The sequence below is a fragment of the Galeopterus variegatus genome, unplaced genomic scaffold (assembly GCF_000696425.1).
Source record: "Galeopterus variegatus unplaced genomic scaffold, G_variegatus-3.0.2 Scaffold682, whole genome shotgun sequence".
In the NCBI taxonomy this organism is placed as follows: Eukaryota; Metazoa; Chordata; class Mammalia; order Dermoptera; family Cynocephalidae; genus Galeopterus; species Galeopterus variegatus.
The window spans coordinates 440,619-458,750 of record NW_007726793.1 but is presented as its reverse complement, the minus strand read 5'-3'; the positions used below and the strand labels follow the sequence as shown (position 1 = coordinate 458,750).

Sequence of the window (18,132 nt, the reverse complement as noted above, 5' to 3'; positions counted from 1 at the left end):
CCCCCGCCCTGCCATTTATTTTTTAAACTACAGTTGTCTACGTTTCAGCCTAGATTTGCTAATACACAATGTCTGCCTGGGCTTGTGCTGAGGTTGGGAGATGAGAATGGGTGGGGAGGTTGTGAAGCATGCCTTGCTAAGGATTGTTGGCATTGCTTTTTAGCTAGTAGGGAGGCAGTGAAGGTATTTAAGCTGTTTATTAGTATTCTCTGACAACAATGACTGGAGGTAGGCAAAAGGATATGACATCAAACAGGTAACTAAACATATCTTTATCTACTGACATGTGTAAATTAGATTAAATATTTGTCAATAAATTGTATTCTGAAAAAGAATAAGAGGTTGAAGCAGTTAAAAAACTAGCCTTTTTTTTTTTCAAGGATGTATTAATAGTTCTAATTTGTCTGCAAATGAAAATTTATTCATTCTTTTTAATTCATTCAGCAATGTTAATTGTAAGTCTACCAGGTGCCAGACATAAATATGTTACTTCCTTGGAGGAAATAATTTAATCTTATTGAGCTGCTGCCTCCATGTGGAATAATTGAAATAGATTATTTTGAATCAAGTGTGGAAGGATAGTTACCTTAGGACTTTTTAATGGATAGAAAATAAATATATAGTAATTATCTTTACTTCTCACTTGTATCTTCCTCTTAATCATTAATAGTTAAAAAACAACCTTAATTTTAAAAAAATAATCACTACTGTATTCGCTTTTAAAAAAGAAAACATTTAGTTTCATTAGCAAGTGGAGAAGAATGTGCTACAGATGGCTTAATATCACTTTTGCAGTTTTTTGTCTTGTCCCAGTTCTTGCTATGTGCAAGAGTTTGGAATAGGCTGCATTTCTTTTCCAGAAGTTTTATGATGAGGAACAAACAAGTCCCATTTAGACTTTGCTTTTAGTATTTGCCATTACATTCCTTCCTTCATTGCCGTTAAAATATTGGTGGGATTCCCTTTATGGAACATATTTTTACAATAAGGTAGAAGCATTTGAAGCTAGTTCAACTTTTGCTAGCAGGCGATAGAAACAGAGTACATACCTGCTGTAGGCTTTCAGTTAATTTCCTTTTATAAAGCCAGAGATCACAGGGGTGAACCTCCTCACTCAGATTTATGTAATTGTTAGTGGAATGATTGATACTTAGAGGTTAAGAGACAGGGTAGTTTAGTGGAAAGTAAAGCAGTTTTGGATTTGTAATCATGTCTCCTCGAGGCTCACACATTACTATACTTTTACTAAGTTCATTATGTAAATTTCTTAACAAAGACTCAGTCTTCTTATCTATAAAATAGATGTATTAATTTCTATCTGATGGAGTCACTGAGGATAAAATGGCCTCAATTATATAATGTTGAATATACTAATTATCCTGATTTGAACATCCCATATTGCACACAGGTACTGATATTCAAAGCTGTACCCCACAGATATGAATAATCAACTATGTTCCAATAAAAAAGTAAATAAAACTTCCTCAGCCTTTATTTTCTGCTCATATACTTCATGGCTGAGTGGGAAGACAAGAACTGACTGTATTTCATATCTTGACTATACAAACTGCAACTTTGGCTAAATTCCTAAACCTCCTACCTATACAACTCAGATCATTATGGCTGCCACATATAGCTGCTGAGATTGTGCGCTGAAAAATGCTGGTAACTCACTTCACATAGATTATAATATGTAGAATGCACAACAACCTTTGCAAGATTGTTATGAGCATTACCTGAGCCCCTTGGAGAGTAGTTAAACATAAAAAGAATAGGGACTTGGGAGCTCAGGTTCCTGGGATTATAATTTAGTCCTTCCACTTATCAGCTGTATCATCTTGGGCAAGTTACTTAACCTTTCTGTGCCTTACTTCCCTTATCTTTAAAAAGGAGATAACAGTAGCTGTCTCAAAGGGCTATTTTGAAGAGCAAATGTGTTAATATTTATAAAGCATTTAGAATAGTTTCTGGCACATACTGAACACAGTATATATTAGCTCTTTTTCTTATTGTATAAAAATTATTTAGTATGTTGCTAAATGCTCTTTGACTGGTAGTTCTTAGTATTATTATTATAGAAGACTTACTCTTCATGTTTATGGTCCTTCTCCATTATGTCTTTCCTAACCCCCTTATACTGTGCTTCAATTATCTTTCCTTCCTTAGAATTCCATAGTATTCTAGAAACTATAGTATAAGATTTAGAGATTATAGTAGAAATTATAGTATGTAATTTAGCTTAGAACTTCTGCCGCTTTATAGTATGTATATTTCTCTCTCTCTAGCTAAAATGGGAGATACCTGAAGGCTAGGACCTTGATGTGTACCTTTATGATATTCTTAGCTTTTAGCACCTTCTGCCTTGCCTATGACTAGTGTTAGTTGAAGACGATTCAGTTTTTGCCCTCTGCTCTGAAGGGAGTGGCTCTCTTCAGGCTTTGAGGCTTGAGAACTGGGAAAGACAGCAGAAGCTGTGTATTCATGGTCTCATCTTTCAAGGATTTTGTAATCCGTTTGATTATTTGATTAACATACAAAACAGTGAAAAACAAAATGTAATTGAATTCTAGTGTATATGGTCCGACTAACAGAAAGCAGTAGGCATTTAGAAGAGTCATGTCTGTATGTGCTGAGATAGTGACAAGAGGCTTCGTGAGGGGTGCAACTTAAATGGAGTTGTATGTTGACTAGATAGAGGTGGACTGAGCCTTCAGACAGTGCTGACAATATTAATGCTTATGTTAATACTAATAGCCAGTTCTAATATTATTCCTAAGAGCAAACACTAACAGGAACATACTATGCTAGGCATTGTTCCTTGTGCTTTTTTTTACATGTATTAACATATTTACTTCTTACAAGTCCATGAGGCAGTAACTACTCTTATCCCCATATTATAAATAAAGATCTGATGTTGCCAATAGATTTTAGTTAGTTGTGATCATGATTACAAGTTTTACTTTACTTTGTAAGTTCACAATAAATGAAGGCCTTTAAAGTTCTCAAGATCCAACATTTTGAAATTATATTCCATCATATTTTCTAACCAATTATGCCTTGTAATTTTCCTTTTGTTCATATTTAAAGACTTTATTTTTTAGACAGTTTTATGTTCCTTTTTAAATGAAAGTTGTTTTTATGATAACCCTCTCCCTGTAAAGACGTAGTATAATTATCAACCACAACACATAAAGATAAAAGGCTTTCATATTTCAGAGTGTGGGGTAACTTATTTTAACCTTCTTTTGTAATTTAGGTCAGCATATCAGGTTTTAATGGTTTCTTATTTGTAAGATTAAAAACAACTGGTAAAGCTCATCTCTAGAGAGAAAAAGAACAGAGTATTGAGTTTGCAAAATATTTATGGTGGTAAAATTCTGTATTTAATTTCTAGCTACTTGGGTAATAGGCTAGAATTAACTTTGATAGACTTACTGTGCTCTTGTCAAACAAAATATAAATTGTGGATCACTGGCAAATCCTATCAGTAGTATTTTTGGCAGCCCTTTGGTGGAAACAGCCTGATTTTTATTGTGTTGTTTAATGGAAAAAATAATTTAAATCTATCATTTTCTTTTACTCTTCAAAGAGTCTTATCTCAGCTTCAATTTGATTTGTTTGTAATTACATCTTATTCTAATGAGATGTAAGCTGTATTCCTTGTAACATCAAAGAAAACACTTCTTTTCTTTTCTTTTCTTTTTTTGTCCTTTTTGAGACCGGCCGCACCGCGCTCAGCCAGTGAGTGCACCCGTCATCCCTATATAGGATCCGAACCCGCGGCGGGAGCGCTGCTGCGCTCCCAACGCCGCACTCTCCCGAGTGCGCCACGGGCTCAGCCCTCANGAGCGCTGCTGCGCTCCCAACGCCGCACTCTCCCGAGTGCGCCACGGGCTCGGCCCAGAAAACACTTATTTTCTAATAGAAATAAGGATTAAGAGGTAGCTACAGATGAACACAGACTTTATTGTTGATAAAATAGTCTTTTAAATTGTGGAATACTGTATTGATACACAAAGCATTCAATGATTGTTATTGGTATATTCATTTGCCAAAATAACAGATAATCAATAGGGTAAGTGTTGTAAGTCCTCAAATTGGGGCCATATTTCATGTGAGTATTTACCTATCTTTCTTCTCATTCACAGATCTTGCTGTTGATTAGTGTTAACAATCCTGTGTTTGAGCTTGGCTATGAAACTCGATGCCTCGCCTAGGAGGCCTGCCTTCCAAGGCAGTATATGAGGTGTGACTATAAAGTGTGAGACTGGTTTCCACTTTATGGACACACTGTGTACATAGAGTCTGCCTCCTATTTGGTGACTTTTCCCTTTCATAAGGTGTGTGTGGGAGATTGTGTGTAAGAATTCTTTGTGTCTCTTCTTTTGTCTTTTTTCTTACAATTCTTTGGGATGTTTACAATGAGCTCTAGTACTTGTCCTGCTAAGTTTGCTATTTCATTTGCCCTTTTTTCTTTTTTCCTTCTTTTTTTGCTCTTTTTTTCCCCGTTGTCTGCACTGCAACTTTAGATGAGAAACATTTTTCTTTGACTGGCCCACCTGTCCTGTGTTCCTTTAGCTCATCACAGGGATGCATCATGGATGATCTTGTGATCACTCGTTTTTTACTGAAGTCTAGGAGGTAACATATAACTTCAGTGAGTGAATTATTTAATGAACTCTAAGGTACAGTCTTGTTTGTCTACGATGATGATAAGTGTTACTGATTTTAAGATGTATCTTTTTCAAAGATGTTATAATGTAAAAAAAAAAAAAAAGCCAGCTTTTGCATCAGTGAAGTACAATAACTTTTTTTGTTAGGTCCTGGCTACTGTGGGTTATTATTCATGTTCGATATAAAGTAGGAAGCATAATATGGATGAAACCAAGATAAACATATATATGCCAAACTCCATTCTTTGAGCATTTCTGAAAACAACTATTTTAGATAGGTCATTATTAATTTTGGAACCTGACTACTACATATGCTCTTGAAAATAGGAAAAAGAAAAATGTAGTTTTCTGATTTTTAGTGCATCACTTATTAGCATTCTACTTAAAAAGCAGAACTAGTAATAATAATGTTCTGTTTGGATCATTCACATATGGTCAGTATACCATGGTGGTTAAATATCATGAACTTTAGAGGAAAGCAGTCTTAAAGCTCTAGAATGTATATCTGTGAGACCTTAAGCAAATTACTTCATTTTTTTCAGTTTTCTCAGATAATAAGCACACCTTACAGAGCTATGTTGAGAATAAATTATTAACATAGGTAAGACACTTTACACAGTGTCTGGGCATCTGGCATGTATACTAGTTTGCTAGGGCTGCCTCAAAATACTGCAGACAGGGTGGCTGAAAGAGCAGAAATTGATTTTCTCACAGTTCTGGAGGCTGGAAATGCAAGATCAAGGTGTTGGCAGGGTTGTGTTTTTCTGAGACCTCTCTCTTTGGCTTGCAGATGGTTACCCTCTTGCTGCCTCTTCACAAGGTTGTCCCTCTGTGAGTGTGCATCTCTCTGGGGTCTCTTTCTGAGTGTCCTGACCTCTTCTTCTAATAAGAATACCAGTCATATTGGATTAGGGCTCACCCTAAAAGCCTCATTTTAACTTAACTCTTCACAAGGTTGTCCCTCTGTGAGTGTGCATCTCTCTGGGGTCTCTTTCTGAGTGTCCTAACCTCTTCTTCTAATAAGAATACCAGTCATATTGGATTAGGGCTCACCCTAAAAGCCTCATTTTAACTTTATCTCTTCAAAGGCTCTCTCTCCAGATAGAGTCACATTCTTAGGTACTTAGGGCTTCAACATATGAATCTTGGAAGAACAGAATTTAGCTCATTACGGCAGGTCTACAGTGTTACTTATTACTCAGAAATGTTTATTGCTTATTATTATAAGGGTGCTCTGATGGTGTACACTGTCAAAAGGTATAGTGTAGGTAACATGTATTACTATATTCTGAAATAAGAGGACTCTGCTTGGGCTGGAGTGGTCAGGAGTTCACGTGAGAACGTTCGTGTTTTAGCTGAGTGGTGAGGATGATAGTGTAAGTTTAAGCAAAAGAATCAAATAGTTTTGAAATCCCGAGTTTGGAATGGACATGGTATGGTTGGAAAAATGTGAGAAAGCTGTCTTGGCTAGAAAAGAGGTTCAAATTTGAAAGTTTTGAGAGGCTAAGGACCTATAAGATAAAGGAGACAAGACTTTAGAGTCACTTAAAGGCCAGACCGAAGTGTTTTAAGTCTGTGTTCCTAGTGATGAGTAGCTTGTATTAAAGATTACTGAACTGGATAGTGACATGAAAAGAATTTTAGGAAGGTCATACACATTCTTTTAGTCTATAAATTCGTGTATATTTTAAATTTAAATAGTAAGCATGCTTTCACACATTACTCATGTAGTTAAAATAGATACTGATCAAAGCATTTTAAATGATCTTGTTAGTAATCCATAATCGTTAGATAGTTGAGGTATTAGGAGTCTGATAAGACATGTGGAACACCCTGACACAGTGTGTTCAAATGATCCCCTCCCTTGCCCTCTCTGATAACACTGTAAGGTCTAAGAATCCTACTCAGACCCAGTTAGGTTGGTAATCCCTGAGGGAGTCAGTAAGCATTTTATAGAGACTCCTGAAAGTTGAATATTGCCTTGGCTTATTAAAATATTTCTTACTTCTCACATTTCTTTTAAATATTTTTACCATTATTATTGTCTGAGCCACATTGGCTATCTTTATAAGGACAGCATTCTTTCTTGAAATGTAATATAAAATTTTATTACAAAATATGTAGTTGGGTTCCATAAAGTTAATTTACTTTACAGAGCTTTAGAAGTGAAGTTTTTGATCTTTGATTAAAATGTAAGGTAATAAAAATATTATGTGAGTTGAGATATATCTGAAATAAAATCTAGGGTAGAGATTATGACTTTAGTTGCAATTTGGAAAGATTTGTGTGTTATTTATTATTTTTGAAATATCCTTAAACGTAAAAAATTAAAAGGTCAATGTGAGAGATAATTTAAAAACTAGTTTTCAAAGATTTAAATGTTGATTGAATTGTCTGCATGTTTTCAGTGCCAAAGTAAAAGCTTAATAGCTCTTGCAAAATTGTTTAAATTGAGAGTTAGTGTCAACACATATGTAATTATTGCATGATTCTAAGGATCAACCCCTTTTAACTCATTAGAACTATCTGGGGTTCTAAATTTTTATCTTTTTGGTAATATTCACCCAGAAACTTAGCGAATCTTTGTCTTTTTAAAATAGCAGTTTTAGTCATAAGTCATCTTTTAAGGAAAGTCACATTATATTTCAGTAAAAGGAGTGTATCTATATCACCAGTTCTAGGTGAAACATCTCATCATAGTTGTACTACTAAGACTATTGTTTACCATACGCATAATTTCACAGTATAAATCTCCTATATAGTAGACTCTCTAAAAGATCTTTATCTTTGGACACTGTTTTTCCTACTCTCATGCCAATGAACCATTTTCAAGGACAACCCAGAGACAGTGAGGTCAGTTTCTTCTGTAGTCACGTGTTTTTGGAATAGGTGATAGTAATGCGAGAACATAACAGAAGAGAAAAATATTTGGCATTCTGAGGCAGATTAGGTCTAAGGGTCTGCTTTAATTTTAAAAACAAAAGCTCTACTGTTTCCAGCCAGAAAACCAAATATGTTGGAGTTAAACATGGAAAATGTTTATAGTGTTGTATAGTTTTATTACTACGGACAGAAGGATAACAGTTTATTGAGTAGCTTTCAGCCAATAAGAAATTTTATACAGGCCAACAATCAAGAGGTGTATGAAAAATATTTTTTGGTTTAGGGAGAAAGGATGATAAAAGCTGAAGATAGTAAGCCATTCACTTTGAAACAAATGTGGTACGTATTGGCTTTTATATGACAGTAGACCTAGCCAAGCAAAAAAGCTTTCTGAGTTACAGAATTGTCCTTAAAGTGAAGGGCCATGCCCTTTTTTACCTTTCTTCTTTGTTGCTTGCTGATTTGATGGCTGGAGCTCAAGTAGATACCTTGAACCAAGGGCTAGAAGTCTTGCGTTAAGGATGGTGAAATAACTGTATAGAAGGAGCCAGGGTCTTTTAGAAATGTGGGTTTGCCATACCAGACCTGTCTGTTACTTGTGGATTTTGAGTAAGAGAGAACTAAACTTCTGTTTTACACTGTTATCTTAGGTTTTCAGTCACTCATGGCTAAATATGCTAGTGACTGTCCACCAGCTATGTATGTTTCTCCAGCTATGTATGTAGTCCAGGAGTCAGTACACTCTGGTCTATCAGCCAGATTTAGCCCACTACCTATTATATACAAGGGGTCTTCAAAAAGTACATGGAAGGATTTGTATTATCTTTTAATTCATTTTTTCCATGAAGTTTTTGAATCACCCTTGTGTATATAAAGTTTTATTGGAATGTAGCCACACTTTTTTTTTTTTTTTTTACATGTTGTCTATGTCTGGCAATGGCTATTTTCCTGTTACAGTAACAGAATTGAGTAGCTTTGTTGGAGATCAGGTGGCCCACAAAATCCAAAATATTTGTGATCTGGTCCTTTATAGAAGAAGTTTGCTAATCTCTGAACTAGTTTACTGACTGACTTCATTTCTCTTTCTTTGAAAATGTGTCTTTTATCTTTCTTTTTCGTGTGTTCATGCTGGTCTCTTACCAGGGTAAATATTTTTAACTCCTATCTAAACTACTTTAGCTGCCTTGTTAAAAGCTTACTTAAATTTGTAATTCCATCATTTTTCTGTTCTATGAGATATACTATTACATAGTAAGCTTTCCTTTTTTTTTTTTTTCCTTTTTGTCTTTTTTCGTGTCTGGCAACGGATCGCAACCCTCAGTGTCGCGCCCGTACCGGACCGGGACCGGCAACGGGATTGCAACCCTCGGTGTTGCTCCCACACCTCGCTCAGCCAGTGAGCGGGAACCGGTCTGTATGTGGGATCCGAACCCTCGGCGGGAGCGCCACCGCGCTCCCAAGCGGCGCACTGTAGCAGTGCGCCACCGGGCCGGCCCCATAGTAAGCTTTCCTAAATGGAGTTCACATTATCTCAGTACTGTGATTAAAAGCTTTCAGTGACTTCTTTTCCTACAGCATCAGAACATATGTTTTCTCTTGCCTTTTATGATTCTCTATATTCTTGCCCTACTCTAGCATGCTGACTTTATTTCCTTTTCATGAAATAATTAGTTCATTTAACAAACTTTTAAAATGCTGACATGTGTTAGGAGACCTAAGACAAATCCACAGTTTGAGTTATCCTTTGTCTGTGAAATAGTAGTGCTTGTGGTTGGTCTCCTGGCCAGTAGTCTTCCCTGTTCCTGTCTGTCCTCCACAAGGCTTTCTGAATGAGGTTTCTCCAGTGCATATCTGATCATGTCAGACTCCTGATCATGACCTTCAGTGATTCCACATCATCTCCTTGGCAAGCTGTGCAGGTTAAATCTCAGATTGGTGGTATAGCTTACATGGCCTTGTGTGAGGTGGCCCCTGTATACTTTTGTAGCTCCATTTCCTCTTTGAGACAGCCACCTTTTACTCTGACCTTGGAAAGGCTTGCCATTTCTTAAATTTCTACCCAGTTTCTATTCCTTTTGTACATATGATGCCTCTGTATGAAATATCCTTCTTTTTTCCCTCCTTTTCCTGTCAATCCTTTCTTGACATAATAATGTGTCCTTATTAACCCTTTCTAGATAAAACATGAATGCCTCCTTTATTGTGAGGTGTCCCTGCCTCCCCCACTCAGTTCTTCATTGCCTCCTCTGTATTACCACATAGCCTAACGCATACCTATTATTGAGCACTTGTATCTGTAATAGTTGTTGGTTCACATAGTCACTTCACTTCTACTAGACTGTGACTTCTTCCACTAAAGGCTCCTGGTCATATACTCTCTTTGTATGTTACAACTTTCCCTCATGCCATCATAGTTGTGTGTGTGTGTGTGTGTGTTTTATGTCCTTGTGTTATTTGATTAATATTTGATTAATGTCTTTCTAGTACACCACCTCCTAACCCCAGGCCAGATCTGCATGTTTTTGCTCACCCCATGTATAATAACTAAGTACTTGATACATAACATACATTCAATACTTGCTTGTTGAATGAGTAAATTAGTATGTTGAAAGAAAAGGCTTTTTCCTTTTATGTTTGTGTCTGTGTCACGTAGCACAGAACTCAACAATGTTGATTAATTACTAATAAAGCTTTGCAGAGTGCTTTTTTTTAACAGAAGGATTCTTTCTTCAAATAAATCTTACCAGAAATCCAATATATAAAAGGGATCAAAGCAGAGATGCCATATTTGAACACCCCTCCCTCTGACTCCCACTAGGCTCCTGAGGTAACTTCACAGAATCCCCAGGGTCTCATGATTAATGATGGATGGCAACCACTGTTAGAGTGGAAATAGCAGTGGCCATAATGGCAGGTGAGCAGCGTTTTTTTATTAAGCCCTGCTTGTAGCTGTGTGACTTGGGCAAACCGTTTAATCACTCTGAGACTTGTTTTTCTTATCTTTGAAATGAGAGGTTCATCCTAAACATTCTCAGTGTTTCTTTCCAGCTATGTAGGTATATCTAAAAGTTCCAGGTTTATTCCAGCCCATAGTCCTTACTCAAGCTGTGTTCTCTTTCTGGAATACTTTTGCCTCTGCCTATTCTAAGGCTAAATATTTCTCAAGACCATGCCAACTTCTAACTCATTTAAGAAGTGTTCTCTGTGGAATCACCATGGTAGCTGGGACCCTATACACATATTCCTGAAAACCGCAGGGCCTTCAAGGCCCTCACACTGCTCAGTATAGGGGGGTTCAGGTCCGGGTACTCTTGCACCACTCTATGTCCACTTTGGCCAAACCAACTGCAAATTTCCTGCTGGGAAGTTCTAGCACTTGAGAGTGACAGTGGATTTTATGTGTTTGAGAGCAATGCCATTGCCTACTGTGTGAGCAATGAGGAGCTGCAGGGAAGTACTCCAGAGGCAGCAGCCCAGGTGGAGCAGTGGGTAAGCTATGCTGATAGTGACATAGTGCCCCCAGCTAGTACTTGAGTGTTTCCCACCTTGGGCATCATGCACCACAAAAAACAGGCCACTGAGAATGCAAAGGAGGAGGTGAGGCAGATCCTGGAGCTGCTGGATGCTCACTTGAAGATGAGGACTGTTCTGGTGGGCAAATGAGTGACGCTGGCTTACATCACAGTTGTCTGCACCCTATTGTGGCTCTATAAACAGGTCTTGGAGCCTTCTTTCATCATCCATCAGGCCTTCTTGAATGCCATCTGCTGGTTCCTCACCTGCATTAACCAGCCCCAGTTCCGGGCTGTCTTGGAGGAGGTGAAACTGTGTGAGAAGATGGCCTAGTGTGATGCTAAAAATTTTGTGGAGAGCCAGCCTAAAAAGGACACTCCACGGAAAGAGAAGGGCTTGCGGGAAGAGAAGCAGAAGCCCCAGGATGAGTGGAAAGAGGAGAAAAAGGCAGCTGCCCCTGCTCCTGAGGAGGAGATAGTGTGAGCAGGCGCTGGCTGCTGAGCCCAGGGCTAAGGACCCCTTTGCTTACCTGCCCAAGAGTACCTTTGTGTTGGGGAAATTTAAGCACAAGTACTCCAATGAGAGCACACTTTTTGTGGCGCTGCCATATTTTGGGGAACACTTTGATAAGAATGTCTGGTCCCTGTGGTACTCTGAGTACTGCTTCCCTGAAGAGCTCATCCAAACCTTCATGAGTTGCAACCTCATCACTGGAATGTCCTGGCGACTAGACAAGCTGAGGAGGAATGCCTTTGCCAGTGTCATCCTCTTTGGAAACAACACTAGTAGCTCCATTTCTGGAGTCTGGATCTTCCAAGGCCAGGGGCTTGCCTTTCCACTGAGTCCACATTGACAGGTGGACTGCGAGTCATATACATGGCGGAAACTGGATCCTGGCAGGAGACACAGATGCTAGTTCAAGAGTACTTTTCCTGGGAGGGGGCCTCCCAGCCTGTGGGCAAAGAATCAATCAGGGCAGAATCTTCAAGTGAACATCTCTTGACATCTCCTAGCTGCCTGCACCTGCCTTCAGGGAGATGGGGATCGTGAAAGGAAACTGAACATTGAAAGAAAAAAAAAAATCTCCTGCTATGTCTCTGATTATTGCACCTATCACATTGATTGTTCATGTAAACTAGTATACAGAGTTTCCCAGTACTGTCCTGTGGCATGTATTTTACTAAGTAAATTGGTCAGATGTAAATCATGACCCATTTTTGCTTACTTCAAGCATCCTAATATTATTTTAAGATACTAAGACATATTCTTTCCGTATTATGTTATTTACCTTCTGGAAGTTATATACATTTTATTGGAGCACTGTGCATAGTGTCTTTTATTAATCACCTCAGTTAGCTTTATTTGCTTAACTGCAGAGATCTTGTATTTCCATGTACTTCCTATCATTTATTATTCACTTGTTGATTGGCCAGTTGGAAGTTAAACCACTGTGTAGTTGCTCAAGTTAGGAGAAAGAAAAGAAAATTGCTTTGGACATTGTTTGGTAAGTTTGCAATTCAGTCGAGATTATATTTATTTATACAAGGATGACAATCCATTAAACTCTTCTTTGTGCATTTTTTATTAGATAAAAGAGCAGAGCAGAAGAGAGCCCTGCTTTTGGCATCAGACAGATATGAATTTGAATCAGAGCTCCTTTAGTCAAATTAAAACCTCTCTGACTTTTAGAATTCTTATTTTTAAATGAGGGTAATGGCTACTTTCTCAGGGTTGTTGTGAGGATTAGTTGAGCTAACATATATTGCAAGCCTGGCACATAGTAAGCACTCCTCCAAGGTTAATTTTTTTTTAATGTTTTTTCTTATAACTGGAGAAATCTGAAGTGAGCTCCTTCTGGTCAAACAAACAAAAACAAAAAAAACCAGAAACTCAAAACTAACTATTTCTAAGAGTCTATGTAAGTCCATTTATTTCCTGGCATGGATTATGTGAGATTTCAAATTGAAATTACAAAGTTACAAGCTGTTTTTATAATCTACAAACTAATTTTCTCCGTGTTTAATTGGAGAAAACATGGAGAATTAGTGACTTTGGTTAAAGTTGTTCAGATTCTGTGGGACTGAATTTATCTGGTGGTATACTGAAGAAGTGTTCAGAATGTGTTTCAATGAAAATGTATTTTGCTTTAGACTGAAGGAGTAAATTGTGTATGTGTGTTCTCATGTTTACACATAGGCACAGGAGTACTGATATGATAAACACATCTTAAGGCACTAAACAGCTCTGATCAGTATTTGAAGCAGTAGTACTGTGATCCAGCAATGGAACATTTGTGAAATGGAAGACAAAGAAACATTGGAAAGCAAGTTCACTGGCACATAGGGAATACATTAGCGAGCAAAGCACTTAGAGAAAATGGACATGCGACCACACAGTTGTAGAAAAAAGATTTTGAATCTCTCAACACAAAATCTTGGCTTTGGACTCCTTTAGTTTAAATATTGACTTTTGAAATGAGATGAAAGTTGATGTATGCCATGTTGCAATATCTTTCTCACCACATGTTAAGTGGTAATAACACAACCTTGTTGGATAACTAACTAGCACTGTGTTGTTTCTGATTTACAGTCCTGGTAATTTTTCTTTTTCTGGGAAACACATTGTATGAGAACACATGCTGAAGCTAAAATTAGCTTCAAACCCACGTAAGTAAAAGTGAGAATTCTTCTCATATAACTGACTTATAAATATTTAGGTTTTAAAATGTGTTTAAATCTATATATTAATTAAATTAAATCTATATATTTAATTACCTTTTTCAGAAAAATTATCAGAAGAATAAAAAATATGATCATAGAAAAAAATAGCATCAGGAGTAATTGCAGTGAGTGAGTTCAGTTTTAGAAGAAAAATGAACATTAAGTACTCATGAAAGAACCATAATGTAAAATTTTTGCTGTTAGAAAACAGACATATGTCTGCTTATTCCAAGTGTAAAGAATATACTATAAAGAAAAGAGTGTGATTTACTCTTTCAGTCTAGATCAAAATATATTTTTAAGTTGGGCACTTTTTTTTTAAGTTACTAATCCATTATGGAGTGGATATTCTTTAAGTAGTGAACTCTTCATACTGAGCTATGTAGAAATTCTCCCAGTAACTGGGTTCAGAAACTTCACTTGGCTATATATTTATGGCCTTGAGAGAGTGAGTTGTGATTTAACTTTCATGTCTGAAAAATTTTGCATTTTATTAGTTTTAAAGTACACATAAAAGTTGAGAACCTAAAGTTTGATGACTAACTTCAGATTATTTGCCATTGTTGACAAGTGTTTGATATGGTTCATTTATACTGGAATATTTTCTTGAACACAAACGGCTGTTCCCTAAGTGATGGTATGCAGAGTTAAGGAGCAGATTCTGGAAGTTCCATGAAGGGACTGAGGGCCCTTGGTGAAATATTAGCCAGTAATGGGACAATTATTTTATCTTGGGAGTCAAAAAGAGGAGTCAGGCAAACCAAGTGTCTGGGCTATTTTTATATAATACTGATATGTAGGAAAGAAATAGGAATCTATGACAAAATATCTCAAAAATTGTGTTATTTTCAAGCTGAGTAAGTTTATGGAGGAATAAAACCATAGAATTTAGAGATGGTTTCCTGTTATATTTTTGACCAAGACCAAGACTTTTCAGACCTCTCATGCACTCTTCAACTCTGCTAAGTAGAAATCGAAATACATCTTTCTTGAGGTAATGATTAATGGCATTTGAATTGAGATGGCTGCATAGAATCAGAGCCATTCAGAAAGTGCTGCATAGAATCAGAGCCATTCAGAAAGTAGGGGCTGTTACAAATACAATCCCATTGTCATAGATTATGTACATCAGCCATGTTTATTGTAAAGTAACTTTTTGTAATTGCATTTTATTTTCTTATTAATTTCTATTATAGAATAGATAACTTTCATTTGCAAGTGTATTTGCCCATGTGAAACTTTTTCCTTTAGCTATTTAATAAAACAGAACATTCTATTCTGATCGTAGTACTAGAAGAGCTTAAAATAAACCAGATCCAGAAATTTATTAGAGAATGTGAGATATCACACATTCTAGGAGAGGATCTTTTTCTTTATCTCACTTGGGTGGCATCTCCGTAAAGGTAGTGATAACAACATTTTAGTAGTTTGATTACTTTTCCCATTCATTACACGAGTGTATAATATGCTTGTAACTTTACATTCAGAGAGATTTTCTTTCTTTTCCTTTTTGTCACCTTTGGACTTTCCTGGCATTTCTCCAGATATCTTTTCTTAATATTTGTGTGGTTTATTTTGCTGTATTTACTCAGAAAGGAAAAGGTAGCTGAAGAGCAAAATTATTGAGCTTTGCTAGTAATGTCTCCCTCACTCTTCACAACAGGTCCTCACTGAGCCTCCACCTGGAGGAACATTATAATGCTCAGCTCTGGGACATGGTGAGTAATTAGTTATTTTAAAAAATAAGGAGGCAAGTTTAAGAAAGCTATTTTTATGGGCTAGACTTGAAAAATTTTTAAATGAAAATGCTATGTTGAGTTCTGGGCAAAATATGTTTATTTAAAAATTAGGTATCCTACTTTATCAGACAAAAGAATGTCAGTGAGAAAATTTGTGCTACTTTTTTAGCCACTGAAATGTTAGCATCGGAGAAGCAGCAACCCCAAAATGGCTTTATACTCCTTAATTTAATTTCAGCTTTGATCCTTATGCAAAAACTTGAAAGCACCTCAAGGAGTTGGGCAGGTGGCAGGCATACAATCTGTGGGACTCCAGTGTTTGAGACAGCTCTAGGATTCATTCTGTGTGAAGTCAGTAAGAATTTAAGATATTGATTAGTGACTTTTACTGTTGGTACCATTACATTCTCACACCCTTGCTCTGTGTTCCTAAGTAATTAGGTAAGTCTTTGCCATATTCCTTGGGATCCATCTCTACCCTGTTTCTGCTGACAGATTTCCCTGATGTTCTATCTGTATTTCTCAGCTTCACACTGCTACTTTCTTTGTGGATTTTCCAGTACTTTTCCTGGCAGACATAGTTTGTTTGTGCATACTTGGTTTCCTTGATCTGCTGCATTTACCAGTCACTGTGACTACGTTCTGATACTGCGAACACTTGGTTGTTTAGAAGCTTGCTAGGCTTAGCAGATTGGACTATTCATTCTATTTAAAAACTGAATGCCTTTATACTTAACATTGGGTAATATTCTTAGAAAACTTGTAACCATTAGAAAGTCTTTTTTTTTTTTTTTTTAAAGCCTGACAAAGTCTGACTACTTTAAAAATATCCTGTTTGCAATTTAGGATTAAGAATCNAACATTTTAGTAGTTTGATTACTTTTCCCATTCATTACACGAGTGTATAATATGCTTGTAACTTTACATTCAGAGAGATTTTCTTTCTTTTCCTTTTTGTCACCTTTGGACTTTCCTGGCATTTCTCCAGATATCTTTTCTTAATATTTGTGTGGTTTATTTTGCTGTATTTACTCAGAAAGGAAAAGGTAGCTGAAGAGCAAAATTATTGAGCTTTGCTAGTAATGTGTCCCTCACTCTTCACAACAGGTCCTCACTGAGCCTCCACCTGGAGGAACATTATAATGCTCAGCTCTGGGACATGGTGAGTAATTAGTTATTTTAAAAAATAAGGAGGCAAGTTTAAGAAAGCTATTTTTATGGGCTAGACTTGAAAAATTTTTAAATGAAAATGCTATGTTGAGTTCTGGGCAAAATATGTTTATTTAAAAATTAGGTATCCTACTTTATCAGACAAAAGAATGTCAGTGAGAAAATTTGTGCTACTTTTTTAGCCACTGAAATGTTAGCATCGGAGAAGCAGCAACCCCAAAATGGCTTTATACTCCTTAATTTAATTTCAGCTTTGATCCTTATGCAAAAACTTGAAAGCACCTCAAGGAGTTGGGCAGGTGGCAGGCATACAATCTGTGGGACTCCAGTGTTTGAGACAGCTCTAGGATTCATTCTGTGTGAAGTCAGTAAGAATTTAAGATATTGATTAGTGACTTTTACTGTTGGTACCATTACATTCTCACACCCTTGCTCTGTGTTCCTAAGTAATTAGGTAAGTCTTTGCCATATTCCTTGGGATCCATCTCTACCCTGTTTCTGCTGACAGATTTCCCTGATGTTCTATCTGTATTTCTCAGCTTCACACTGCTACTTTCTTTGTGGATTTTCCAGTACTTTTCCTGGCAGACATAGTTTGTTTGTGCATACTTGGTTTCCTTGATCTGCTGCATTTACCAGTCACTGTGACTACGTTCTGATACTGCGAACACTTGGTTGTTTAGAAGCTTGCTAGGCTTAGCAGATTGGACTATTCATTCTATTTAAAAACTGAATGCCTTTATACTTACTTGGTTGTTTAGAAGCTTGCTAGGCTTAGCAGATTGGACTATTCATTCTATTTAAAAACTAAATGCCTTTATACTTAACATTGGGTAATATTCTTAGAAAACTTGTAACCATTAGAAAGTCTTTTTTTTTTTTTTAAAAGCCTGACAAAGTCTGACTACTTTAAAAATATCCTGTTTGCAATTTAGGATTAAGAATCTTCATTCTTGCTGAAATAGCAGAGTCAATATGGCAGAAATCTTCCTTTTCTTCTTTCTTTTTCTCCTTAGTACTTATCACAAACACACTGCTTATTTCTCTTTTGAATCTTGTTTATCATTTGTCTTCCCCACTAGAATGTAAGCTCTATTTGGGCAGGGAATTTTGTCTGCTTTATTCCCTCTGTATCTTCCATTCTTATAACGGTGCCTGACACATAGTGTATGCTCAATAAATATTTGTAGGCTGAGATATTATAAATTTGTCAAATAATTAAGTTTATTTCTAAGTTTAGAAATCTGCCAAAAAGGTAATGATAGTGTCCTGATTGCCTTGTGCTTCCTTACATGTAAAAAGAGTGTGATACTTTCATGAGTTTTAAAATGTTTACTATACTTTTAAATGTTTCAATATTTATTGTACTTCTGAATTATAATTACAGATTAGCTTCTTAGTTACTCATAAACGAGGATTTTTTTTATATGTTGT

At 36.6% G+C, this 18,132-nt stretch overlaps 1 pseudogene; it reads left to right on the top strand.

Annotated features, from left to right (window-relative positions):
• The first annotated feature begins 9,430 nt into the window (after positions 1-9,430).
• Positions 9,431-12,061, top strand: LOC103589387 (annotated as a pseudogene).
• Positions 12,062-18,132: the final 6,071 nt, after the last annotated feature.